Here is a 27,975-nt window from a genome sequence, read left to right on the forward strand (position 1 = left end):
CCGAACCCCCCAAAAATGTGAAAGAGGATATACCCTTGTTTGTTATTATGAGACCATGGATATTGTATCTCGATATCTTCCCCACCCGACCCTTTTTTTCCCTTCTTTATATTTTCTTTCTTCCCCTTCCCAAAGATCACTCATACTATACAATAAATTGTTGCGGGTGGCAACCCGCAGATTGTTCCTTTGTTTATCTGTTTATTGTTTACCTGTTCAACAGTTTGGTTTTAGACTCTTAGCTAGTTTCTATGTATCTTCGAATACATCTCTCTACCCTTTTTAGTGTGGTAGACATCTCCCCTACACAGTAACGCCCCTTGAGTGGCCACCTTCCTCGCGGTGCTGTGAGGGGGTTGTCTGGTAGTCTCGGCAGGTGTGCTTTGTGTTATTGACGGCCTGTTGGCCTTTTGTTGACCCATCCCTCTTTCCTCTTCCCCTCCCCCTATTTACCACCTCAGCCGTCCTTTTCCGCCCCCCCTTTTTTCTCCTTTCATTTTCCCCTTGCACTTTCTTGCTCCTCTCTCCATCTCCTTCCTATTACCCGGTGACCCTCCGCACTGTCGCCCCCCCCCCCACACATGTGGATCTCAGTCTGCTCTCCATTAATGACCGAGGTTTAAATATCCCTGAAAAGCGTTCTAACTTGTTACATGAATTGAGGTGGGGAAAGATTGATGTTGCGTTTGTGCAAGAGACACACTTTCAAGGGACCTGTATACCCAAGATCACCAACCGGTACTATCCCACTGGCTTTTTCAGTAGTAACCCACTAGCAAAAACTAAGGGGGTAGCCATTCTCGGCTCCAGACATGTGCCCTTTCAGGAGTTAGCCACACATAGACCCAGGTGGGAGATATCTGTTAGTGTAGGGGACTATTGCACATCAGAAATATACTTTTGCTTAATGTCTACGTGCCCAATCGCTGTCAAAATATCACGTTTCGAACTCTTCTGCGAGAATTAACTGACTTCCAGGAGGGGGTTCTTGTGTTGGGGGTAGACTTTAATATGGCCCTGCACCCTGCCTTTGATAGTTCCTTGGGCAGCATGCGGACTCCTCGTCACGTATTGAGGAAGATTACCTCTCTCCTCATGACACACAGACTAGTTGATTGCTGGAGGGCATTGCACCCCACTGGTAAGGACTATACGTTATTTTCTGTACCACATAATTCCTACTCCCGTATTGACTATTTTTTTCCTTCCTTTTTTACCTCCCTTTTTGCGTCTGGCTAATATAGGACAATCTAAGTGGTCAGACCACGCTCATGTGACCCTGATCTTAGATTCACCTCTCACTCGTCCTTCTGAACACTCTTGGCACCTCAATAAATACATTTTGAATGATGCGGCTGTCAGAGCGGACACGTCCCAGGCTCTTACCCATTACTTAAAAAAAAAAACTCCCTTTACTGACCATTTAGGAGGCTCACAAATGCGTCATACGGATGCATGTTATACGTATCTGTTTCCAACGCAGAAGCGCTGAGACAGACGCGGTGGATTCACTATGCGGACGAATAGCACTGGTGGAGCAGACTCACAAGGCTTCCATGTCGGGGGATGACCTGCAGCAGCTCTTAACACTGCAGAGGGAATTAGCGACCATTCTCAACCGGAAAATACAAAATACATAGAGCCTTTCTATGGACAAAGGCAATGTACTATAAACTTGGAAACAAGACTGGGAAATACTTAGCGAGGGCTCTCTGTCAGTCCTGGAAACCCACTTATATTCCCAAAATCTGCTCAGCTAGTGGCCAAGTGTGTTTTCTCCACTCAGATATTTCCCAGTTTTTTGGACTACTACTTCAGCCTGTATAACATTCACCCAAACGATCAAGGCTCACCTTCCACTAACAAGATAGCGAGGATGATAGAGTACCTAGAGAAGACAATACATAAGAGGCTGTCAGTGGAGGAGGCTACATTTCTTGACGCCCTGATTACTCTTCCGGATGTTGGCCATAAAATCCTCCCTGAACAGGAAATGCCCAGGTCCTGATGGATTTCCATGGATATATTATTCCAAATTTAAAGAGCTCTTGGACCCACATTTTGTAGAAGCTTTTAATTGTATTTTAGAGGGTGGCCGTATTCATGACCACACAATGGCAGCCTCAATCACCCTCATCCCCAAAGAAGGCAAAAAGCCTGAACAATGTGGTTATCATCCAATCTCCCTTCTCAACTCAGATTTGACATTGTTCGCTAAAATTCTAGCCAATTGTATGAAACAATTGGAAATTATTCTAGCATTGGTGCCCGAATAATTATAATGTTAATAAAGACAGGAGGCGAGAATTTTGCATAACTTCCTCTCACCAACAACAGCAAATAAAGAGTTAACGTATAAAGTGAAAACAACTAATAAAACAGCACACAGGTGATATATAAACCCTTAGACGTTCCTCTTTCGTCCGCTGTGAACCGGAGCCGAAGAACGTCAGCCCTCCTCTGATGTAGACCCAAAACCAAAAAGTGAACTTCAACTGGAACCAGAATCAGAATGAGAATCCTCACAGGTAGGGCGACGAGGCACCTCAACTGGGAAAAAAAACTGCAACAGCTACAGCATGGAGATGCGTTCAAGCTGGAAAGAAAAAAGAAAACATAACAGGACCACATCCCAGCAATAGGCAGCAAAGGCACAAGAAAACATTTCCACATACAAGCGGTCAACAAATGGAGACAAAACAATTGACCAGAAACAGACAGGAGAAAAAAACCAAACATTGCAGGACATACTCACCCAAAGGAACCATACGCCCATAGGGAAGGGAAGGAAAATACTTGCCTCCTATCTTTATTAAAATTATAATTATTCGGGCACCAGGCTGCCTTAAACGGTTGAACGTATGAAATAAGGAGTTGGGAAACGGAGAAGTGTGAGAAAGGTAAGTACGAACACACCGGGCAACGCAAAGCTTGGGATCGTCAAGGAGATACGGGTATGACACAGAAGAGGATAAAGACTTGGTCCTCCTATGGATCTGACACAGGATTCCCTCGGGAGAAAAAGAGATTGCGTTAGTGTCAAAGGCCCTAACATCAGACACCTTGCGGAAAGACAAAAGACATAGAAAGATGGTAAGCTTAGCCGATAACTGCAGAAGAGAAAGAGACTCGTTATCGGGACAAGCCCTAAGAAAATCCAAGACCACAGCTACGTCCCCCAGAGACTCGTATCGAGGAGCCGGAGGTCTGGATAAACGGATACACCGCAAAAGACGACACACCAGAGGAGCCTTACCGACAGACTCACCGTAGAAGCAAATGTGGCCGAAGGAGATGGCTGGACGAAAAACGTTCACCGTCCAGTAGGATCGAGTCTAGAGGGGCCGAATGGGGATCCACTTGTTCCACACACCAAGCAGCCCAGCTTCGTCAAGCTGCCTGATAAGACTTTCTGGTACCCGGAGCCCAAGACTCGGAGCAGGGACTGAGCAGCCTCTGATAAGCCCGAGCCTGATCGAGGTCCCCTGAAATCGTCCATGATACCAACAGCAAATGGCCCTCCGTGATGAGCGGTTGGGCTTGACCCTCTGGGCCTGTAAGGAGAGATGGCAGGGACAGAAGAGCCAAGGGGTCCTGAATTGACAACTCCAGCAGGGATGGAAACCACGGCTGCGAGTGCCAAAGGGGGGTCACCAGAACAAGAGCCCCCCCGGCTTGACGCAGGTGATGGATAACCCTCAAAATTAGGGCGAAAGGAGGAAAGGCATAAGCGCCCGACCTAGGCCAAACCTGGGTGAAGGCGTCTGTCACCCGAGCTTCAGGATCAGGAAGCCAACTGAAGAAATCCTCCTGGACGCAAACAGGTCTAGGTGCAGGGGACCCCTCCGGCGATGGAATGCTTGACTATGGAGCCTCCAGTCGCTTGCATCCTGCCAATGTCTCAAAAACCAGTCCTCTAGGAGATTCTCTACACCCGGGAGATACTTTGCCTGTTGTCCATCCGGAAAAGGAGGCAGCAATTCATACGGTCCTTGGCCAGGCTCTTGACCGCTAACGATCCTGTGATCAACTCCAAACAGTTTATGTGGAGAGAATGCTCCTCCAGAGACCAGAGGCCTCTGGTCGCTCTGTACTGGAGGCTGCACCACATCCTAGCATGCTGGCATCAGATTTAAGGATGAAATCTGTCTGGGAACTGAAGATCGCCCGACCATTCCATGCCTCCATATGATGAAGCCACCATTGCAGTTCCTGGCGTACCTCGGGGGTCAGCCAAACTGGCTGGTCGTAAGACGGGATCCTGCGCAGATGTTGAGCCTTGAGGCATTGCAGGGCGCGGTAATGAAGGGGACCCTGGAATATCGTCTGAATAGACGACAAGAGGAGACCCGCCACTCGCGCCAGAAGATGGAGCGAACAGGAATCCATGCGAAGATGATCTTGGACCTTGCGAGTCAAAGCAAGTTCAAATCTATCTCAAAACCCAAGAAGAGGATACGCTGACTTGGGGACAGCTCGGACTTGAGCGTGTTGACCAGGAAACTGAGCTGGTGGAGAGTCTAAACCACAAAGTCTATCTGGACCCGAAGGGTCTCCCGGCATCTGGGAAAAAGCAGAATATTGTCGAGATAGACAATGCATCTGATACCCCTGGAGCTGGTCTGTGGTCTGGTTGAGTCGGGACGAAAAGATAAGCGTCCGTGAGGTCCAACCTGGTGAACCAATCGCCTTCTGACATAAGGTCCCTTAAAAGATGAATCCCCTCCATTTTGAAGTGCCGATAAACTACGAAGGCGAAGACGAATCAGCTGAGCACCTGCGCATCGGAGGAGGCCTGTGTACCTGATGAGGGGGAGAGACAAAGTCTATCTGAAAACCCTGGACCGTTTGAGGATCCAAGGGTCTGACGAAATCCACAACCAGTTATTGAAAAAATTAGATATTCTGCCTGCGATATGTGGAGGGGAAGAAAGACAAAAAACAATCGGACTTACCGATTCCGGAGCGGCCTCTGGGGAATCCGCTAGAGTCCCTCCTCGCAAGATGAAGGATCTTTGATGAAACGGAGCCCTGTAGGACATCTGGGTCTGAGGGAAGCCCCGGGAGCCTTGGAACGATGAACGGCTGGCGACCCGGCCCTGCAGAAAAACTAGGACCAGTCTGAAAGACCTTCCTCATGGATAGTTTGGCCTTGTTCCAAGAGATCATCAAAGAAACATGCCGATTCAGCTCTTTTATGAATGCGTCCCAAAAGAGCAAGCTGTTAGCGGCCACGCCAAAATCCTTGGTGCCCAGCTCAGCCAATCGGGGATCCATAAGGAGTAGGGCAGCCTTGCGGTGTTCAGTAACAATGGCAACTTTAGCATACCCAGAAGGCACACCACATGAAGGGCCCAATCCCGTATGAGTTTGGGGGCCAAGGGGCGAAGCCTGCAGAAGTTTATCCTGGGCAGACTTAAGTCCCTTTTCTAAAGGGACATTAGTGCGACCACATTAGGGTCGAAATCAGGAGTAACTGCTACCTTATCTGGTATGCAGGGGTGAGGGCATTCTGCCTTAAGCTTATTGCGCACCTCCTTAGGAAGGGGTTTGCGCAGCCATTTATGCAGATAAAGGGCAATATGCTCAGGGGGTGCCCATTCAGTGGCCCTAGGGTGGCGCATTGTGGTGGAGTCAAATAAGGAAGTACCCGTCGGGTCAAGGACCGGGAGGTCCGTAGAGGTGGAAGCCGCGTGAGCGGTCAGCGACGAACCCAAGGCATGTTGGGGATCGGCTAGGTGGGGCTTATCCACCAAACACTCACGGACGAAGCGTGAGTCAAAATCTCTAGACGAGACCAGATTAGCTGAGGCCTCTGATCCGTTAAAGGAATCTGCCCACCGGCCCGTGTGCTGTTTTATTGGTTGTTTTCACTTTATACGTTAACTCTTTCTTTGCTGCTGATATGCAAAATAGGAATTTATGCCCTCGTTAGTTCACCCTATGCAAAACATTCTGCAACCCCAACTCTTCTACTTTCTACTGATGCAGAGAAAGCATTTGATAGGGTGGACTTGTCGTTTCTGATGGCCACCACATCACATGGGTTTTGGTCCGGGACTGCTGGCCTAGATCCAATCTCTGTATCTAACTCTGACTTTGAGAATATGTATTAATGTCTCCCTACTCGACCCCTTCCAAATTTTGGAACCGGACACACCAGGGGTGCCCACTGCCCCCTTTGCTCTTTGTGGTTTCACTGGAGCCGTTCCTGCAGGCCATTCGGCTGAACCCTGATATCAGAGGCTTACAAGTAGGGAAGACCCACCATAAAATCCTTGTTTATGCAGATGATCTCTTTGTAGAATCTCGCTCCCGGTCATTCTACGGGAATTCACTGTTTATGGTGGACTCTGCTCCGCACAGTAGAGTGGTCTCACATCTCAGACCACACACAATGGGCCAGGCCACCCTCAGGGTCTTGCACTCCCTCGTTCAGAAAACACAGTTGTCCACCATGACATCTCCCCTTACTCTGGTTAGAGAAAACCCTGATTTCCCACGGCATGGGTATTGATCTTTTACCGAGTTAGAAGACCTTTGTGTCTCTGTAACGCCTCCGGTTCATGGCATATCCCTAATATACAGCTTAATACTAGGTGCCTTGTATAATGAACCCCTGAAATTTAGGGGGAGGTTGGAGTCTGTGCTGCAGGTCCTCCTCACGGCAGAACAATGGGAGAAGGTCTGCATCCTTGCACACTGCTGTTCAATAAGTAATAAAGACCAGAAAATGTCCTATAAGCTGATCGGTCAGATGTGCCGACTGGAGGCTGCTTTTTAAATAGCATTCTTAGGTGGAAGACTGAGTGGGAATCCCGGGCCCCTCTTCCTTCTTTTCCTCTTCTCTTCTTTTTGCTTCCCCCTTTGTCTCCGTTCCCACCCTAACTTCATCCCCCCAACTTCGCACTCCCCCCCCCTCCGTTCCGATCCCATTTATGGTGATAAGCCGACCTACACGTTAATTATCGCAACTAACTATTCTATGCTGCTATGTGCCTATAAAGAACCAGATTTGTATTTTTAAGAATCAAATTGATGCCAACCAAAGTGTTTAATGTCGCTATACGTTTTTTTTTGTTTTTTTTTTATTTGTGTCCCCCCTTTCTTCCTTCCTGTATCCCTCTCCCTAAAGTACAAATAAAGAAACAATGATTTACCCAAAAAACATTTATTTTCTGATAATTTTGGAAAACTACATTTTTTAAGGATTTGCAGTGTATTTTGGGGCTGATAAATTATATAATGAGCTTTAATATTCCCTAAATGCTTCACTGGTATGTATGGGGGATAATTTGGCCATTAAAGTTGGTTTTATTTTATTTTTCTGGTTTTGAAATTTGAATTTGTTGGAGCTTTTCCAACCCTGGTGTTACTATAGTGCCAAGAATGTTTTAATGCTTTATCCACTTTATCATTCAACTTTTGTTTTCCTTTAGATAATGTTTATATAAATTAGCAATTTTTTGTACATAACAAATGGGGTATCATATTTGAAATAACTTATTTAAAAGCATAACCATTTGACATCTTAAACATACTTCCCTCCTTCTACTTATTTTTTTTATTTAATTAACTTCCTAATCTACCTTCAGCTGACGTTAGCAGAATTAAATATGGTTTTGGCTAATTTGAACAGACTTAACAAGTCTAACCCTTTTAGATGAAAAAATCCAAGAAGAAATCAAATTAAAGTATTATCTTAAGGAAAAGAAAAATACTTCTTTCGAAATTTTTAAAATCAGTACCAGAAGTAACTAAATAAAAGGTATGACTAATGTGTTTCTCTGCTTTAATTATGTTTAATTAAAGTTATTAATGTACCTCTAGATATAAATAATAAAGATTAAAGTGGGCAAGATATGTCACTATGAGACTGAACTGACCCCAAAGAGTCCCAAACATATATCTTGTATCCTATTTCAGCTTGTAGTTTTTGTATTTTTTAGAGTGTGGTTCACGCATTCCATCAGTGCTTTAAATGTGTTTTAATTAAAATGAATCACCCCCCCCTAAAAAAGAGTTTTTACAAATGATATATAATCATAGAAAGATGTCTTCTGCCAGAGATTCTAATGATAGGATAAAGTAATAGAGCAAGTGGGCACCCCTGCCTAGTCCCGTTCTTAACCTCAAATATCTCTGAGGAAAAACCTTGTCCTATAATCCTAGCCGAAGGATTTGTATAAAGGGCCATAATTGCTATCAAACTAGTTCCAAAATTATTATTTTTTTTAAACTTCTAAGAAGACCCAGTTAACCCTGTAGAATGCTTTTTCTGCATCCACTGACAGGGCGAACATTTGGTTCTCCTCGATAAATAGAGCGTTCTACAAGGTCCAGTGTTGTTATTTACTGTTCTAGAATGGACAGAACCCACTTGGTCCTGATGAATAATGTCAGGAATAACGTTCTTCAGTCTATGTGCAAGTATAGCAGAGTGTATCTTTGTATCCAAATTAATTAATGAAATAGGCCGATAATTGGCCACTCTCGTGGTCATCTCAACTGACCCCTCATGCAACATTTATAGGCACACCACACGTTGGACATAGTTATGTCCTCCTTCTTATTTTCTTTAACCCCTTAACGACAATCCACGTACATGCAATGCGTTGGTGACAATGCCCGTACATGTACGTGGTCGCGATATTTGCCGGTGATCGCAGCATTTTCGCCGCGATCGGCGGCATTGCGGTTTTCCTGGAAGCCTCACAAGTGAGGCTGTCCAGGCAAACCAAAAAAAAAGTTTTTCAAACCTTCCGATCACCGAGATCGGAGGTTTAAACAACAGACCGGTGATGTAAATCTGTTAAACACGCCCCCGAGCCCGATGCAAATCGGGTGAGAGTCATTCCAGGCTGCCTCTTTATTGAGGCAAGCCTGCAATGCTCCAGAGGGGGCTTCACAACCTCCCGATCCCCGTGATTCACAGTGAATCACAGTGATCGGTGGGTTAAACGACAGACCAGTAACTGAAATCACTGGTCTGTCAACCCCCCGAACCCGATGCAAATCGGGTGAGGGGCATTCCAGGCTGCCTCTTCATTGAGGCAAGCCTGCAATGCTCCAGGGGGGGCTTCACAACCTCCCGATCCCCGTGATTCACAGTGAATCACGGCAATCGGTGGGTTAAACTACAGACCAGTGACTGAAGTCACTGGTCTGTCAATCACGAATTCCAGCCTGCCTCTTCATTGAGGCAATGACATTTTTTTAACTATACATTGAGGTTGTGTAGCCTCAGAGGGGGCTACACAACTTCAGTTGTATAGTAAAAAAATATATATATATGGTTACATCTAAAAATAAATCCCTACTGTCACGAAAAAAGTGCAAATAGATATATATTTTTTATATATAAGTTTTTTACGTACAAGTCCTACAATTAGCGCTATATCTTCCCAAAAAATTCCCACACCGAAAGAGTTAAAATATTGGCATTATAAATGCCCATAGGGTGTCTAGTATTAAAAAATTTATGATTTGATGGGGTAAATCGAATTGGCTGGCTTCAAAGATGTCCCAAGTATGGGACGTGGGCACAGAGTGACCAGATGTCTAAATGGCAAAAAAATACACACCTCACAAAGGTGGCCTTTTACCTCCCAAATAACCCAACAAACCCATGCATGTGGGGTATCACTGTGCTCAGGAGATGTTACTGAACACATATTGGGGTGTTGTTTGACACGGACATATACCAGGAGCGATAAATATATACTTGAAGTACAAAGTGTATGGAAAAAAATACAAAATTTTTTTACTACCCTAAAGTTTGACAAAGGCTAGTGGTAGAATTAGTGCATGGAAATGGTTAAAATACCAGCATTTAAAATGCCTTGGGGTGTCTAGTTTTTAAAAATATATGGTTTGATGAGGTAAATTTCATTGGCCGGCTTCAAAGATACCCGAAATGGCACATGGGGCAGAATGACCAGCTTTGGGGAAAAACTGGTTTTGAAATAGCAAAACGCTACTGGTATTTATTGCCCCATAACGTGCAGAAAAAAGCAAAAAAACATAAAAACATTGGGTATTTCTAAACTCAGGACAAGTAGTAGAATCTATTTAGCAGGTTTTTTCATTAGTTTTTGCAGATGAGTAAAAGTTTTTTGTTCAAAAAGTGAGAACTTAATTTTTTTTACAAAAAATCACCACATTTTATCATTTTTTTTATAGTAAATTAGATGATATGATAAAAATAATAGCATCTAAAGAAAGCCCTGTTTGTCCTGAAAAAAACCCAATATATAATATGTGTGGGAGCACGAAATGAAAAAGAAGAAAATCACAGCTAAACAGTAACACTGAAAAACGTTAAAAGAGCCATTGTCCCAAAATATACTACGAGTAAGAACCCCTATTGTCCTTAAGGGGTTAAAGAAAAGATCTGACAATCTTGAAATCTCATCAACAACTTCTAAATTAGCTAAAAATTAATCCCTCAGTCTCCAGTCCTGTCTCTGTTTAGAATAACCACCCTTTAAGTCCAATAATACAGGTTCATGGTCAGTCCAAGGGGAAGATAGTATTTTACCCCTTAGCAAATCACTCCCTACCAGTATAAATGGATAAATTCTTTCTCTAAAGGGTTCAATGTTCTCCAGACGTTATATAATTTATATGTACCCAATATCATCGGAAATGATCTAGCCAAAGCATAAACAGAGCCGTCAATTTTTTAGGCACCTTCCTGTCCATGCATATTTCGGCTACATAGTTAAAGTCCCCCATACACAAAAAATACCTTGAATTAACCCCTTAAGGACCAGGCTGTTTCTTTACCTTTTGCACCCTTTGGGACTAAGGCTGTTTTAACACTTTTGCGTTGCTCGTGTTTAGATGTAATTTTCTCACTCATTTAGGGTACCCATACAAGTTATATTTTTTTTTTTTTTCAGGACTAGAAGGGCTTTCTTTTTTTTTGATCATATTATCTAACCCCCCCAAACAAATAATAAAAACATATTTTATGACTTTTACCTGAAAAATCTTTTACTCCAAAAAAGCTAAAAAAAAAAACCTTCTAAATAGATTCTACTATTTGTCCTGAGTTTAGAAATACCCAATGTTTTTATGTTTTGGTTTTTTTTTTATTTACTTGTATTGGGCAAGTACAAGTAGCGTTTTGCTATATCGGGTATCTTTGACACCGGCCAATGTAATTTACCCCATCAAACCATATATCTTTGAAAACTAGACACCTCAAGGTATTTCAAATTCTGGTATTTTAACCCTTTCCATGCACTAATTGTACTACTACCCTTTGTCAAACTTTGTGGTGGTAATTTATTTTGTGTTTTTTTATCTCTAAAATTGCGCTTCAGGTATGGATTTACAGCTCCTGGTATACATCGCTATCAAACACCCCAATATGTGTTAAGCAACATCTCCATGGGTATGTCGGGTTGTTTGGGAGGTAAAACGTTCCACATTTAGGAATTTTTTACTTGGAACTTTTACATCTGGTCCTACTGCCCCATGTCCTAATAGGGCATGAGATTCTACCACCAGCCTTTGCCAAAGTTTGTGGTATTAATTTTTTCACACAAATTTTACTTCGGGTATAAATTTATAGCTCCAGGTATACACCCAAATCAACATCTACCGAGTACAGTGATATCACCCATGCATGGGTTTGTCTGGTGTTAAAAGGCCTTGAGTATTTGACATGCTTTTACTTTAACTCTTTCCATGTCAAAGTTTTTGGGATGATACAGCGCTAATTTTAGCACTTGCTCATAATAATAAACTTTTTTTTTTTTTTTTTTACATTTTGCTGGAACTGGATGGTTCCTCTGATGCATAATTATTTTTTAATGTTACCACTTTTTTTAAGCTTTTTTTTCCATATTTTATTTTTTTTTTTTTTAAATATTTTACTAATCACATTTGGATTAGAAAGCTGGGCTCCATTGACTTGCACGGTTGAATGCAGGCCCTTTTTAGTCGATCAAACAGCTCAGTGATCAGGGGTATTGGGTTAGCATTTTTAATCGTGATTTTATTCAGGCCTATATAATCAATACAAGGTCTAGGTCGCGCCCCCCCTTCTTTTTAACCCCTTAATGACAAAGCCCGTACATGTACGAGCTCAAAATGCATTGTTTTCAATGGGTTTAGGAACCGCCCATTGTCCTTAAGGGGTTAACAAAGTAGATTCCGGCACCAGCGGGAGACATTGACTTACATAGGAGTCTCTGAGCCAGAGTCCTCCATGGCCTTATTTTCAGCTCCGGATATCGCGTAGCCAAGAGGAGGAATAGCATCTGGCTGGAGTTCCATACGGCAGTCATATAGCCTACGAGGTGGTAGAGAACCAGCCCAAACTTTATCAAAGATGTAAGAGTAGTCCCTGTACGCTTCAGGCAGCATTGGGATAGCATTGGTACATAAGACCTTGATGACTTTGTGCACAGACTCCATTATGCAAGAGGGTGACCAAGCTAGAACCTTGGACTGACGCCAGTCGAGAGAATGGTTATGCCTCTGTAACCAAGGATAGCCCAGAACTATGGGGAAATAAGGCGAGGAGATCAGCTGGAATTTAATCTCCTCATGATGGAGAGCCCCAATGGTCATAGACAATGGAACAGGTTTTTTTTAGTAATGATTGAAGGCAGGAAAGCACTTCCATTGATGGCCTTAACGGCCAAGGGCATATCCCATTTTTTTTTAACTGGTATTTGGTGTTTGGCCACAAATGAGGTGTCAATGAAAGCATCTGCAGCACCTGAGTATATGAGCTGTTTGAAAGGAAGCTGCCCATGAAAAAATAACTGTACCTAGAGGTTTGTCTTTATGGAAAATAGAGAACTGAGAAAGCCCACCTAGGGTCTTTCCCTGGAAGAACCCTAGGCACAAGTGTTTCCCAGGTGTGTAGTGCATGAACGTAGTAAGTACCTACTCTGTCCACAGTACAGACATAGAGTCTCCCTTCTGTGGCATGCGCTCTCTCCGCCTTAGAGAGCCAGGTAGCCTTCAGTTGCATGGGATCAACACCCTCTGACAGAGCATTTACGCGGGAGGAGATGGAGGAATGGGTGGGTGCATTGTTCCAACTGACCTTCACTGCCCAAGTACGGAACTCGACAGCATAATCAGACACAGTTCTGGCACCTTGTTGGATCGAGGTGGAACGGGCATGAACATTGAAGAATAATTCTGCATAATTCTGTACGACCGGCCTATAGGCCTCCTGTAAGTGACCAAGAAACTGACCTTAGCTCTCTTGATGGGAAATGCCTGTAGCATCAATTCAAGATAGATTCCTACTTGGTTAAGAATCTATGGCACTGAATAGTATCCCCTCCATAGCATTGGGGCAGGGGAGCCATACCACTCATGCCTCGTGAGGCGACTGGCTTGGTTGCAACGACCAGTGTGGAGACTACAGGAGGAGATGCCAGAGCTATAGGTAGTGCCGCTGCCGCAGGTGGTTCCAAATGCCCAGGAGGGTTTGCAGCGCAACAGCAAATTAATCCAGCTTGATTGGTCTAAACCTGTAACGACCATAGGGACAGGATTCATACCAGTACCATCAGGATTCATGGTCCTTTCGTAATATCAGGGTAACATTCAATCAGGACGGAGGCGAAAGGTACTTGTAAACAAATGTATTAAAAATTATGACAAAAATAATAAAAGATAAAAATCTAAATCAAGAGACAAGAGGGTAAACGTAGAACAAGCCAAACTCAGGAGCCGGAATGGGTAGTCACACAAGCCAAGGTCAGGAGTCCGGAAATCCGCAAAGTCGAAAATCAGACAAGAGTTAGGAACCAGAGTGGAATATACACAGAAAGAATGCAGTCACGGGTAATGCAAAAGGGCAATCAGAAACTGAAGCAGCTCAGCAATTATAGGTACAGCCTAAAGGAAGAGGAGGGGTTAGTTTGGTTCAGAGGCTATGAGAGGAAGTGGGTGTGACCTAACAAACAGAAAACCACGAGGAGGTGGAAAACCATGCAGGTAGGCCAAAACTCTGACATATATTAGTTATTTCTACAGTGCCCAAGGGATCAAACAATTTATTGCTTATCCATTTTTTAGGTTTTCTTTGGCTTGAGAGGGATCTGCTCATTTGTATGTGAATTTCCCATCATAGTGTATTATTAACCTAGTTGGATATCCCCATCTGTATGTGATGTTATTATCTCGAAGGGATTTCGTAAATACCTTAAATCTTCTGCTGCTCAGCCCTGTAGCCAGGGATAAGTCTTCGAATACAAATACAAAAAAATGGTTCAGCGCTGGGAGTAGTCTTTGAACGGAGGAGTAGGCAGCAACACAAACCGTGCCAGGAATCTCTCCTATCTGGCTTGAAGGTAGAATCTTTGGGATGGGTGTGGCGGTCGCACCTAAGGGTATGATGGCTGTAAGGCTCTTATAATATAACCAGGGGATGGAGATATGTAAATTGAAGAAAAAAGGAAAGATAGTGCAGTATGTCTTATAGAGTCAAGGTGAATAATAACAGGAAACGCTTACACTATATAGAGTTAAATATAGCTCTATTGTAACAGCATGGGCAGTATAATCCCCGTCTGTGGATCTTCTTGTGGGTGTGGCTTCTTCTGATGATATATTTAGGTCACAGATTTTCAGTAGATATGTAGAGACATAAATGATACAAGACCTAGTGTACACTGTGGATAGACTTTAAAGAAATGAAAAAGTACTCACATTTGTGAGAGCAAATACAGGTTGCTCAATCCTTATCAGCATGGGTGGTATTTTCCCCACCAAGTAAATAGCTCCAGTGAGATAAAAATCAGAATAAAAAACAGCATAAAGGTCAGAATAAAAACGAAAATGGAGGTCCAAAAATAAGAATAATACAAAGCTTTATTAAATTATAAAAGCAAAAATGGAAAAAAAAGGTTTCGCCCAAAAATGGCTTTTTCAAAGTGTAATAGGCATTCTAAAGACCTTCATATAAATAGTGTGTTAAGCTTTCAAATATGGCACCTAAATGACATCATAGTCACATGCTTACACACACTAATTTAACCCCTTCGCGACCTTTGCCGGTTCAGGACCGTCATGACATGAAGGTCACTAAATGACCTTTGACGGTCCTGAACCGTCAAAAAGTAAAATAAGCTTAGAAAGTGATCAACGATCACTTTCTTCGCTTAAACTGCGTTACTGTAATGCCTCGATGTCGAGGCATTCAGCAAGGCCGAGATCGGCATCGGGGGCCATGTCTGGCCCCTCCCCGAGGCGTCAACAGCCGCCCGTTTTAAAAGCTGGAATGCCTCGATCAGGAGGCATCCAGCGACACCAAACACTTACCTCTGGGTGGGCTGTGACCGCTCCGGAGAGCGGTCACAGCCGCAGCTGCCGGTGTTCTTCGCCATCAGCAAGATGGCGGCCGCCCTGTAAAAGAAACAAACAAGTTTTTAAAGTTCGCTAGATGGTCTAGAGAACTCTGGCTCCACTTGCAGGTTGAATACAAAAAAAATATGGAAAAAAAAATATGGAAAAAATTAAAAGTGCTAACATTTAAAAATAATTATGCAGTGATGTCACTAGATGAACCATCCAGTACCAGCAAAATGTGTAAAAAAAATTATAAAAAAAGAAAAAAAGTATTAAAAAAATAAAATAAAAAAATAAAGTTTATTATTTTGAGCAAGTGCTAAAATTTCTCAAAAATCTCAACAAAGAGTTAAAATAAAAGCACTTCAAATACCCAAGGGGTGTCTAATATAAAAAAAATGGCTGATGGGGTAAATTGGAGTGGCTGAGCTCAAAGATAGGGCATAGGTACAGACTTTCCAAAATGGACAAAAAAAGCGCACTTCCCAAATGTGGCATTTTAAATCTCAAACAACACGACAAATCCATGCATGTCGGGTATCACTGCACTCAGGAGATGTTTCTGAACACACATTGGGGTGTTGTTTGACAGTGACATATACCAGGACCTGTATATCTATAACTAAAGTACAATTTGTGTGAAAAAAAAAATAAAAAAAATTACTATTACAAAGTTTGACAAAGTGTAGTTTTATAATTGGTGCATGGAAAGGGTTAAAATAACAGCATTTGGAATACCCTGGGGTGTCTAGTTTTCAAAAATATATGGTTTGAATTGGTTAAATTGAGTTAACCGACTTCAAAGATGTTCCAAAGAGGAGATGGAGGCAGACTGACCAGATTTGTTAAAAAAGATTTGGAAATCATAAAACGCTGCTTGTACTTATTGCCCTATAACTTACAAAAAACAGCAAAAAAACATAAAAACATTGGGTATTTCTAAACTTAGGACAAGTAGTAGAATCTATTTAGCTAGTTTTTTTACTTGCTTTTTTAGGTGAGTAAAAGATTTTTCAAATAAAAGTCATAAAATGTGTTTTTTTTCAATTTTTCACCATGTTTTTTTTATTAAATAAGATGATACGATCAAAATAATGGTATCTGAAGAAAGCCCATCTTGTCCTGAAAAAAACAATATATAACTTATGTGGGTACACTAAATGGGTGAGGAGAAAATTACAGCTGAACACAAGCACCACAAAAGTATTAAAACAGCCTCAGTCCCACAGGGTACAAAACGAAAAATGAGCCCGGTCCTTAAGGGGTTAAAGAACAACATTAAGAAATAGAAAATACACATTTATCCAATCTGTGTACATAGGAAAATATAATTAAAAGAATGAATATAAGATGATAAGGGAACTTTGATCATCACAGGGTTTTGAGGTAATGAAAACAGAGATAAACTTAGACGCTAGGCACTTGGTTGCAAAGTGGATAATACAACAGCTCTATATTATTCCTTTTCCCAAAAAACGAGCGTTAATTGCAAAGATTGAGTGCATATGCCTCGATCACATGATCGCGATTAAAGCACAAAAAAAAAAAAAAGTCTCCACTTTTTTCCTTTTTTAAAATTTTTATTTTTATTTATTTATAACGATCACGTAATCCTACCTAAAACTTGTAGGAGGCTTATACTATCCAACCAAGTGTGCAAACTAACAAATCATACCTTAAGGATAGTATGAGCCTCCTACAAATTTTAAATGGTATCAAATGGAAACCCAATTACATCCTAGTAAGTTATTCAGTTAATCGAATATCAACCCAGATTGCTCTGGCGGTCATGCAGCCACATCAGCCAGTTCATTGCACCACCGACCCCCCAAACTAGCCGGCTCACCAGGAAATCTCGGTCTGGCCCTGACCTATTTTTAGCTAGGGGCCTGGAGTTGCAGCTCCAAAAGCCCCTACATTAATCCGGCCCTGCTTATAACACCCACTATCCAGGTAAGATTTGATTTTAGCATATACATTGTCAAGTGTTATTGTGTTTGAAGATTTTATCATTCTTCTAATGTTGATTCTGTAAGAGATTTGGATGAGGATGTTGAGGTGTTATTTATGGCTTTTGGAGAGTAGAAAACTAGTCCTCCTTAGTATAGTGGTGAGTATCTTGGGGTTCGATTCCCTGCCGGGGAGGCCTTGCTTTTAGGTGTGATAATGAAGAGAGGATGCTTATGGGTTTTTGGGTGGTGTCTCGCTGCAGAGAGGAGGGCAGAGAAGGAAACATGGCGAGGAGGATCCTTTGTATGTAAGGATATCTGAGGATACCCTACTGACGACATTGTGGTCACGAATGCATGGTACTCTGTATGTGTTTTCTTGACACTGACCCATTGCTGACTTAGAGACCAGGGAGAGACAAAATAGCAAAAAAACAAGCAAAATCCAACTGAAAACTATGAAATCTTTATAAGATGAGAAGGACAGAAGAAGGAACAAAGGGGAAAGGGGTGAAGTAGAGAAAAGGGAACAAAGAAAGGGAAAGAGAGAGGAGGCAACATTTCCCTACTCAATCCCTTCCACCTCCTTAATACTGCTGGCCATCCAAAGAGTTAACTCTTGCAGATAAGAACAATCAATTATAAAGTGTTAATGCTAAATATATACTGCATCTACAAATCTCATATAAGCATAAGCAACAAAATAGCATAAGCAACAAAATAGGTATCACTTACTAATCTACAAACAAGAAAACACTGTTGGCTTAAAAAAAAAGACCTGTAACCCTTAACAAACCTAAAAATCAATATTTTGTTTCTTCTTAACTGTAATGGTTAAAGAGCAATAATATATACATTCATGTGTGAAGACTTACAATCAGTAGTCGCTTCTGAGCAAAACAAAGCAAGACACCAGGGTGAACCATAGAAAACATCACTGGGTAATGCTGATTTCCTGAGTAGTACCAGCTTTTTGTTTAATATACTTTTAAATGCAGCATTTTATGCAGTAGGAAACTATAAATGAATGCAAAGCTGTGCAGAAAATATAGTGTAGCCTACTAGAAAAACTCTCCTTACAAATACTTGATTTTAGTGAGTACTTATGAATAATTGCATTTATCATCTTTGCCTTTTTTAGTTCTGCTGCTGAAAATCCCACAAGCTACAATGAAGTTGAACTCAGGCAACAGTTTGAACAAAAGCAAGTGGAGACAGAACATGTTCAGGAACTTCTGAAGAACAAAATTCAGGTTTTGCTAGAGGTAAAAGGGGACATTTAAAATAATGTAACCCTTCAAAGTAAATCAGAAGGTAATTTAGTGCAGGTATGAATAACACAAATACATGCACTAGCATACCTAAAGAGGGAGCGGTCCGCCCTGGGTGCCACTCATCTTTGGCCCGGGCACTGTACGAGGAAGCACTTTTCCCGCGCAGGGGAGCAGGAACCTGGTCGCGAAAAGAGTTTCCTCATACAGTGCGTGGGCACCACAGCCGTAAGCTGCATGGCTGGCCCCCGGACAAGTAAAATCTGCAAGAGAGGTAAGGGGGTGCGGGAGAGTAAATAGGTGAGTGGGTGAATGAATGAATATTACGTAGTGGGTGAATGAATGAAAATTAGTAGTAAGTTAATGTTTAGGGGCAGATATGGCACAGGCAGGGTGATTAGGGGGTCAGAAATGGCACAGGCAGGCTGATTAGGGGGCATAGGTGGTACAGGCAGGCTGATTAGGGGAGGCAGAGGTGGTACAGGGAGGATGATTAGGGGGGCAGAAGTGGCACATGTAGGCTTATTAGGGGGCAGAGGTGGCACAGACAGGCTGTTTCAGGGGCAAAGTTGGCATAGGCAGGCTGTTTCAGGGGCAGACTTTGTACAGGCCGACTGTTTCAGGTGCAGAGGTGGCACATGCAGACTGCTTCAGGGACAGCAGTGGCACAGGCTGGCGGTTTTAGGGGCAGAGGCCTACCACATCAATGTCTGGCTTGGTGTATAGTAATAAGGGTTATGCTGCACTTCCGTCAATGGCTCAGTAAATGGGTGAGTGGGGGAATGAAAATTAGTAAGTTAGTAGTAAGTTAATGTTTAGAGGCAGAAATAGCACAGGCAGGGTGATTCGGTGGCATAGGGGGCACAGAGAGGCTGATTAGGGGGCAGAGGTGGCACAGGCAGACTGATTAGGGGAGGCAGAGGTGGCACAGGCAGGATGATTAGGGGGCAGAAGTGGTACAGGCATGCTGATTAGGGGGGCAGAGGTGGCACGTGCAGGCTGCTTAAGGGTCAGGGTTGGCACAGGCAGGCTGTTTCAGGGGCAGAGGTGGCACAGGCAGGCTGTTTCAGGGGCAGAGGTGGCACAGCAGGCTTCTTCAGGGGCAGAATTAGCATAATGTATTTATGGTGATTTATTTTTTTCAGATTTCTATTTTTTTCCAGTTGACATTCGGTAAAAAATTTGCAAAATACATTTTCTTGCCAACGTCAATTTTTTTTGTGGGGGGGTGCCACATACAGGATCTGCCGAGGGTGCCAAATACTCTAGGAACGCCCCTGCATGTGTGCATGTACAGAAAATAGCACAGAGTACTTTCAGGGACAGTAAGCTATCCCTTAAACACATATACAAATGCTAAAGTGTATGAAACCTAAAAAAAGAACATAGGACAGAAGGGTTTTTTTTATGTTGAGCAGATAATTCTGTATATGGAGCATAGATTTAAGTTATCCATCTCTTCCAGTTAGTCATAAGCATGACTGCAGTCATTTTTTGAGAATCATCACATAATGTTGATTTAGGTAAAGCAAGTCTGCACGCTTGCTGATACAAAGAAGATCAACAGGGTTTAAAGGTGTCCATTTCTCATCTGGGACCAAATTTACTGGTCTCAAGCTGACAGAGCCATGTTACAGTGAGTAGTATGTAACTGAATTTAAATAGCTGAATTAAAGATCAGACATTCCTCTGAATGTCACTAAAATCATATGTACCATGTTTGCTTGATTATAAGACAAGGTTTTTTTCAGAGCATTTAAAAAAAGACAATTGGTTGTACCTTTTAAGGCTTTTCTTCCATGACAGAAACCTATGAGATAGGGTGTCGGGCTTTAGTTTTCTTGGAACATGGTTTTGTGGTTTTAGTCACTTGCCTTAGCTGATTTATTTTTTTATTACACAAAGATTTTCAACAGGGTGGATGTTCCTGGAGGGTTAAGCCAAATGATTTAGGTAAATTGGAAAAATGGTCAGTGCTGCGGCAACTGACATTTAAAACTAGACTTGTGCATTTGTATTCGGGCGAACATGCAAAACGTATATGCAGCATCACAGGGGTTAACGGAAGCGGAAATCCATAGGTTCGCCGTCAGGAGTTAAAGGGCCGTGCGAACGACTCTATTGCTCGCCTGCAGGGGCCGCCCCTGAAGGCGACCAATAGGCTCACTCGGGCGACCCTTTAACTCATGATGCGGAACTTGGCCTGTCTCCCTGCTTCAAGTTTAACTCCTGATGACAAACCTACCGATTTCTTTCACTCCCATTATCTACGCAGCATCGCACGGCCTGGGGTCTCCCTGTTCCAAGAGTTAAAGGTCTTTATTGGTCGTTCGTACGAACTTTTAACTCTTGGAGTGGGGAGACCAGTGGTCTCTCCCGGCCAAGTTGCGTCACCAGGATTTTAAAAGTCTGTACGAGCGACTCTATTGGTCGCCAGCAGGGGGCTAGTCTGCCATCAACCAATGAAGTACAGGTCTCTGAGACGAAGGACTATGTGACAAAGAGAATCAGGGTCTCCAGATCAGTGGCACGTTTTCTTACTTCTAGGGCTGCAACTAACGATTAGTTTTTCGAGTGATCGGATAAAAAAAATGCAATTTTTTTTATTTAAAATAATGTAATAAAAAACTATGAGAAAAAAGCCTTGTTTATATTTTCTTTGATTTACCAAACTGCCCCCAGTTATGCACATCTGACCCCCAGCTTGCCACTCTGCCCCCAGATATGCCTTATACCTCCTGTATGCCAGAGATTCCACTGTGCCCCCTGATATGCCTTATACTCCTTATATGCCAGTGATATGCAACTGAGCCCCCTGATATACCTTTTACCCCCAGATATGCCTTATACCTCCCTATATGCCACTGTGCACCCTGATATGCCACTCCGCCCCCCATAAATGCCCTGCGCCACCGTGAAATTCATTATACTCCTTGATTCACCACTCTGCCTCCCCCAGATATGCCACTCTGAAATTCATTATACCCCCCTATACACCACTCTAACTCCCCCAGATATGCCACTCTGCCTCCCTGAAATGCATTACACCCCCATACATCACTATAACTCACCCATACACCACTCTACCTCCTCCCCCTCCCTCCCATATACCACTCTGCCTCCTCCTCCTCCCATACACCACTCCCTGCTGACAGTGGTACAAAACAAACCAAACATGAAACCCAAACACATAACAATAAGAGACATACCTGTAGACTGCAGACTGAGACAAACCGAACACACAGGTGGGGCACACCTTATAAAGGAAACAGAGCTGAAGCAAAGAGCAGAACTAAAAGCAAGGAATGGAAGACCAGAACAGAGCATACAGAAATCCAGGAATGGATTAAAGCAAAACAGAGAAACTGAAGCAAAACAGATATGCAGCTCTGCAGCCTGGGTAGAACGTGACAGCGGGTCTATCAAGTCAGGAATGCTAAAGCCAAATCTTGATGCAGGATCAATGTCACTGGACTAGCCGGGTCAAAAAAAAAAGAAAAAAAAAGGTCCAACTGGATAAGCAGGGACTATGCAGAAGGCATCACCAACTAAGGGCAAAGTCACAAGGCCCAGTGATTTAACTAACAGCTAAATGATCCTGTAGCGTTTCACTTTGACTTACCGGCTTTGTAGAAATTGGACCCTGTTTTTTTATTGATTATTATTAAAACTATGGATTCATGATCCTGTTTCCTCCGTCCAGGTCCATTCTGATGGTCCTGCTTTCATTAATGGTATGAGAATACAAAGTTAATGACATTCTTGACATAGGGCCAGTTGTAGACTGGGAAGGTCATTATATAGTTACATAGGCTGACAAAAGACATGTGTCCATCAAGTTCAGCCTTACCCACACCTGTGAGCTTGACTTCTGTGGCTAGGAAAGTATTTGAAGGGTTATTAAGGGATAATATTCAGGAATTCATTGGGAAGAACAGTGTTATTAGCAAAAATCAGCATGGTTTTATGAAACATAAGTCATGTCAAACTAACTTAATTGCATTCTACATTAAAGTGTAGATCAAGGTGTCGCAGTAGATGTAATCTACTTAGATTTTGCAAAGGCGTTTGACACGGTTCCACACAATAGGTTAGTATTCAAACTGAAAGAAATTGGTCTAGATGAAAATTCTTGTTCTTGGGTAGAACATTGGCTTAATGATAGAGTACAGAGAGCAGGGCCTGACTGGCCCACCGGGATACCGGGAAATTTCCCGGTGGGCCGGCAGGTCCGTGGGCTGGGCGGCCGGCAGACTAACCCTGAAGACAGCCGCTGAGCGGCTGCAAATGGCATTGAAGGCCTCCCTCGGCGCCAGGGGCGGGCTGGGCAGGGGGCAGCCCCCCAGGCTGCCCGAAATCTAATCAAAGATTAGTGCTCGGCATCAGCACCCAGCAGCCGTGTGCGATGGCCGTCTAGTGATGGGAGCAGCGTGAGGGGTGAAAGCTCCGCCCCCTCGCACTGACCTTTCACCCCTCACGCTGCTCCCCCATGATATGCCTTTTAACCCCTTTTATGCCACTCTGCCTCCAGATATGCCTTTTGACCCCCTATATGTCACTCTGCATCCAGAAATGCCTTATACCCCTATATGCAACTCTGGCATATAGGGGGTTAAAAGGCATATCATGGGACAGAGTGGCATATAGGGGGGTATAAGGCATTTCTGGAGGCAGAGTGGCATATAGGGGGACACACATACACACACATGCCGATTTTTTTTTTGTTTTTAACATTGGTTTACTGACCTTCTACTTCTCTTGACTTCCGTCCTCTGGTAGCTGCACACTGTTCTCCTCTATGCTGACAGGATGTCACTGACCTGACATCCGGTGCTGCAGCAGTCTGAGTGCGAGGGGGCGGAGCTTTCACCCCTCACGCTGCTCCCATCACTATGCAGCCATCAGACTGCTGGGAATGTAATCTAAACGGCCGATGCGTGCTGATGCCGCCGGCCGGCTCTGCTTTAATACTTTTTTTTTTTACTTTATATGGCAAGCCGATCCAGCTTACCATATAAATAAAAAAAAAGTGTTAAAGTAGCTCCGGCCGGCATATAGGGGGCATAAGGCTTTTCTGGAGGCAGAGTGCCCCATGATATGCCTTTTAACCCCCTTCATGCCACTCTGCCTCCAGAAATGCCTTATACCCCTATATGCCACTCTGTCCCATGATATGCCTTTTAACCCTCTATATGGCAGAGTGGCATATAGGGGGTTAGAAGGCATATCATGGGACAGAGTGGCATATAGGGGTATAAGGCATTTCTGGATGCAGAGTGACATATAGGGGGTCAAAAGGCATATCTGGAGGTAGAGTGGCAAAAAGGGGGTTAAAAGGCATATCACGGGGCAGAGGGGCATATAGGAGGGTTGAGGCATATCAGGGAGGCAGAGTGGCATATGGGGGGTATAAGGCATTTCTGGAGGCAGAGTGGCATATAGGGTATTAAAAGGCATATTATGGGGCAGAGTGGCATATAGGAGGGTATAAAGCATATCGGAGAGGCAGAGTGGCATATAGGGGGGCATAAGGCTTTTCTGGAGGCAGAGTGCCCCATGATATGCCTTTTAACCCCCTTTATGCCACTCTGCCTCCAGAATGCCTTATACCCACTATATGCCACTCTGTCCCATGATATGCCTTTTAACCCCCTATATGGCAGAGTGGCATATAGGGGGTTAGAAGGCATATCAGGGGGGCAGAGTGGCAAGCCTGGGGGCAGAGGTGCATAACTCGGGGGTAGGTTGTCAAATGAAAGGAAATAAAAACCAAACATGTCTCAATCATAGCTTTTATTAAATATGGAAAAAAATAGTCTACATGAATTAATAAAGAAATAAAAGTTTCTTACCAGAATATCGTGAAGAATAATGTGATCAGTGTTTTGTTCCACTGAATAAAATTGAACTTTTTCATCTAAAAATTTTCGCAGTAGCAAATGTTTTGATCCCATTATGTGTAATGTATTTAATTTATTAGGGCCTTTTAACACTTTTGCTTTCTAGCATTTTAATACAAATAATGAGATAAAAAGAATGGCGAATAGTGTGACGCGGGTATGTATAAGGGGTGCGTGTGGGTATAAGAGCTTGACCGTGAGATAAACTATATGGGGCTGGTCTCCAAATTTTTCCAGGGCTGCTTTTCAGTCCCAGTCTGGCCCTGACAGAGAGTTGTCATAAATGGTAATTTTACAAGCTGGACAGAAGTGGTAAGTGGTGTCCCTCAAGGTTCTGTTCTCGGACCAATTTTATTCAGCACTTTTATAAATGATCTTGCAATAGGCGTTGAAAGTCATGTTTCCATGTTTGCAGATGTGACGGCCCAGGGTTAATAGGTACCATCTATATTAGTTATTGTTTGATTTCTGTATATCTCAGTATATGTGGTGATTATTGTTTGTCCGTTGTTCTCCCTCATGTCCTACCCTGTCCGTGTTTAACATGCCCTGCCCCCGAACTTTAACCCCTCGTTACCGTACGCTTGCCGTCTACCTCGCAGTCCGTCTCGGGGAAATTTTGAACTGCTGCTGCTCATGGCTGATCATGTCGCTTTTTGGACAGGATATCCTCAGGGCCCTGAGCTATCCATCTGATCACCGTGAGAATGACGGCTTAAGGTTATACAGACATTGCGGGGTTTGGTGCCCGGAGTATGGCGTCGGGCTGTCCGGGCAGGGCGGGAATATGTTAATGTGATTTATGTCCCTTGCACTGTCAGACTGTATATAAGGCTGTGTGTTTCCAAATAAAGGGAGTCCTGTTTTCACCTCCACATGAGTGCCATCTGATGCTTGGGCTGGGCTGCTATGAACCCTTATTGTCCTTTTCAGGACAATAGCCATACTGTAGCTCAGCTTCGGCTAGCCACAGTGGTAAAGCAGCCATGTTGCATGTGGCATCACCCCTTCTCTCTGCAACGCTGGTTCTGTCTGGCGGTGAAGGGGTTAATCACTGGTATCCCGGTGGCCATAGGGAGAAGGAAGCAACGATTGGCGGGAGTACCCAGTCGGGGTACAGGTACAGGTCACGTTGGTGGCAGTGGTGGGATGCTTCCTTCCAAAGGGAATTTCCAAACCACCACCGAGACTAACGAGCCTGATGACTAAACTCTATAAAGTAATACTGTGTGAGAAGGATATTACTTTGCTGCAGAGGGATTTAGATTGGGGGACTGGCACACAAATGGCAGATTATTATTATTTTTTATTTATATAGCGCCAACAATTTACACAAAGCTTAATACAATACATATATTCAAGGGGTATGACAAGATGAGAATTGACAGACTAAGACAAACCGATACATTAGGTGGAGAGAGCCCTGCTCACAGATGCAAAGTTATGCACTTCGGGGTAAGGAATGCACAAGCAACTAAACGGTAGTGAATTAGGGATCAGAACAAATGAGAAGGATTTGTGAATTGTTACAGACAGTAAACTAGGCAACAACAACTAGGCCAATAAGGTATTGTCATGTAGAAATAGGGGCATCAATTTGCAGGATAAAAATATAATTGTGCCTCTTATAAATCAATGATAAGACCACACCTTGAATATGCTGTGCAATTTTGGGCACCTATTCTTAAGAAGGATATAGCACTAGAAAAAGTGCAGAGGCGGGCTACAAATGAATAAAAGGAAAGGACAACTTTAGGTTATCAAATTTAAATCTTTTTAGCTTATAAAAAATGGTGCCTCAGAGGGGATATGATAGCATCATACCAATATATTTTGGGTCAATACAAACCATTGCCTGGAAATCTATTCATAAACAGGACTATGCATAGGACACGTGGTCACGCATTTAGATTGGAAGAAAGAAGATTCAGTCTAAGGCAAAGTAAAAGGGTCTGTACAGACGTTTGAACAGCAACTGAATGAATACTTAATGAAAACATAATATTCAGGGACATCATTTTTAAATTATGGGGAAATAGCTTCTTGATCCAAGGAAAGATCTGACTGCCATTCTGGGATCAAGAAGGCATTTTATTTTCCTAGTCTGTAGCAACATTGGAAAGAGCTACAAACTGGATATTTTTGCCTTCTTTTGGATCGACAGCAACAGCAATTCACAGATGTGGGAAAGGCTGAACTTTATGAACGCATGTCTTTTTTAAGCCTATGTAACTATATAACCCTGTAACATTCACCCAGATGTCAGACATTGAAAAAAATTTAAAGTTACAGCTCAGACACTACAGGCCTCTGTTAGCATGTTAAATGTTCATGACTTAGGAGGAAGCAATGTCACAAAACAGTAGGTGAGGACGTCAGCTGCACAGAAAGATGGCTTTTCATCTCTCCTGTGCAGCTTCTGGCTACATGCATGCATACCAAAGGTATAGGCTTTAAATTGGCTATGTACATTCAGTACTCAGAGCTTGATCTGTTCCTGCCCTTATCCCTATACTGGTCCCCGTACACATACCTATGTTCATGCCTTCTACTGTACTTGTATCCTTGTCTGGTTCATCCCCTCAGCTTGTTCCTCTGGCTGCTCTGCTGATTCCCGATTAAGCTTTGCTGCCTTTGCTTTCAACTACCCAGCATCCTCCGCATTGTGGTCTCTATTTCCAGACTGATTCCCTGACATCAGCAGCAAAACATTCTACCCATGCACAATACTATTGGATAGTGTTGTGTGTGAGGAGGCAGAGAGGTGCTGCCAGACAGGTTTGTCTGCAGGGTAGGGGCTGCCCAATAGTGTGCTGTGTAGAGAGGAGAGGGGCTATCAGACAGTCTGTTGCAGACAAGCCTGTCTTGCAGCACCCATCCTCCTTGCACACAACACTAACAGTCACACCTTTGTCAGTGTTGGAAATGTTTGGATGTGCTGGTCCACACAAGGAAGATCTAGAAGTACTTAACTTAGTAACTTCAGCATAGGAAGATAAGACACCATTGTCAAGCACATAAAACCAAAATAAACATGCATATACATATTCATTCTCTTTCAGGAAGCCAGGCTCTCAAAGAATGAAGCAGATCGGTTGTCAGCCTTAGTTGAAGCAGAGAAGGAAAATTGCATGGAGCTAAAAAAAACAATAAAAGAATACTCCATGGAAATGACAGAGGCTAGGCTCCTCCAGAAGAATTACTGTGCCACATTGACTGAAAAAGACAAGTGAGTCCAATTTTTAAATACTGAGTACTATCAAGTGACAAAAGCAGTGTTCCATTACCTAGAAAGGTGCAATGAAAAACTGAAAATGAATCAACTACCGTAATTTACCTTTCCTGGCTTTACTTCATAGCAGCATTAATATGAGTTAGCCCCCCTCCTCGCAGCTGATAGGACAGGAAATTAAACAGAGGCCATAAATAGACCCCCCCCCCTTAACCTTAGCCTAAACCCCCGGTCTAGTGACTAGCCAAAAGCAAAAGAGGGAGAGAAAGCAATGCTGCCATGGAGTAAAGCCAGGA

At 43.1% G+C, this 27,975-nt stretch overlaps 1 pseudogene; it reads left to right on the plus strand.

Annotated features, from left to right (window-relative positions):
- LOC149274574 (myomegalin-like) overlaps positions 1-27,680 on the plus strand; it is a 73,910-nt pseudogene extending 46,230 nt beyond the window's left edge.
- The last annotated feature ends 295 nt before the right edge of the window (positions 27,681-27,975 follow it).

The sequence above is a fragment of the Sceloporus occidentalis genome, unplaced genomic scaffold (assembly GCF_023333645.1).
Source record: "Sceloporus occidentalis isolate IW3139 unplaced genomic scaffold, rSceOcc1.0.p SCAF_323, whole genome shotgun sequence".
NCBI lineage: Eukaryota > Metazoa > Chordata > Lepidosauria > Squamata > Phrynosomatidae > Sceloporus > Sceloporus occidentalis.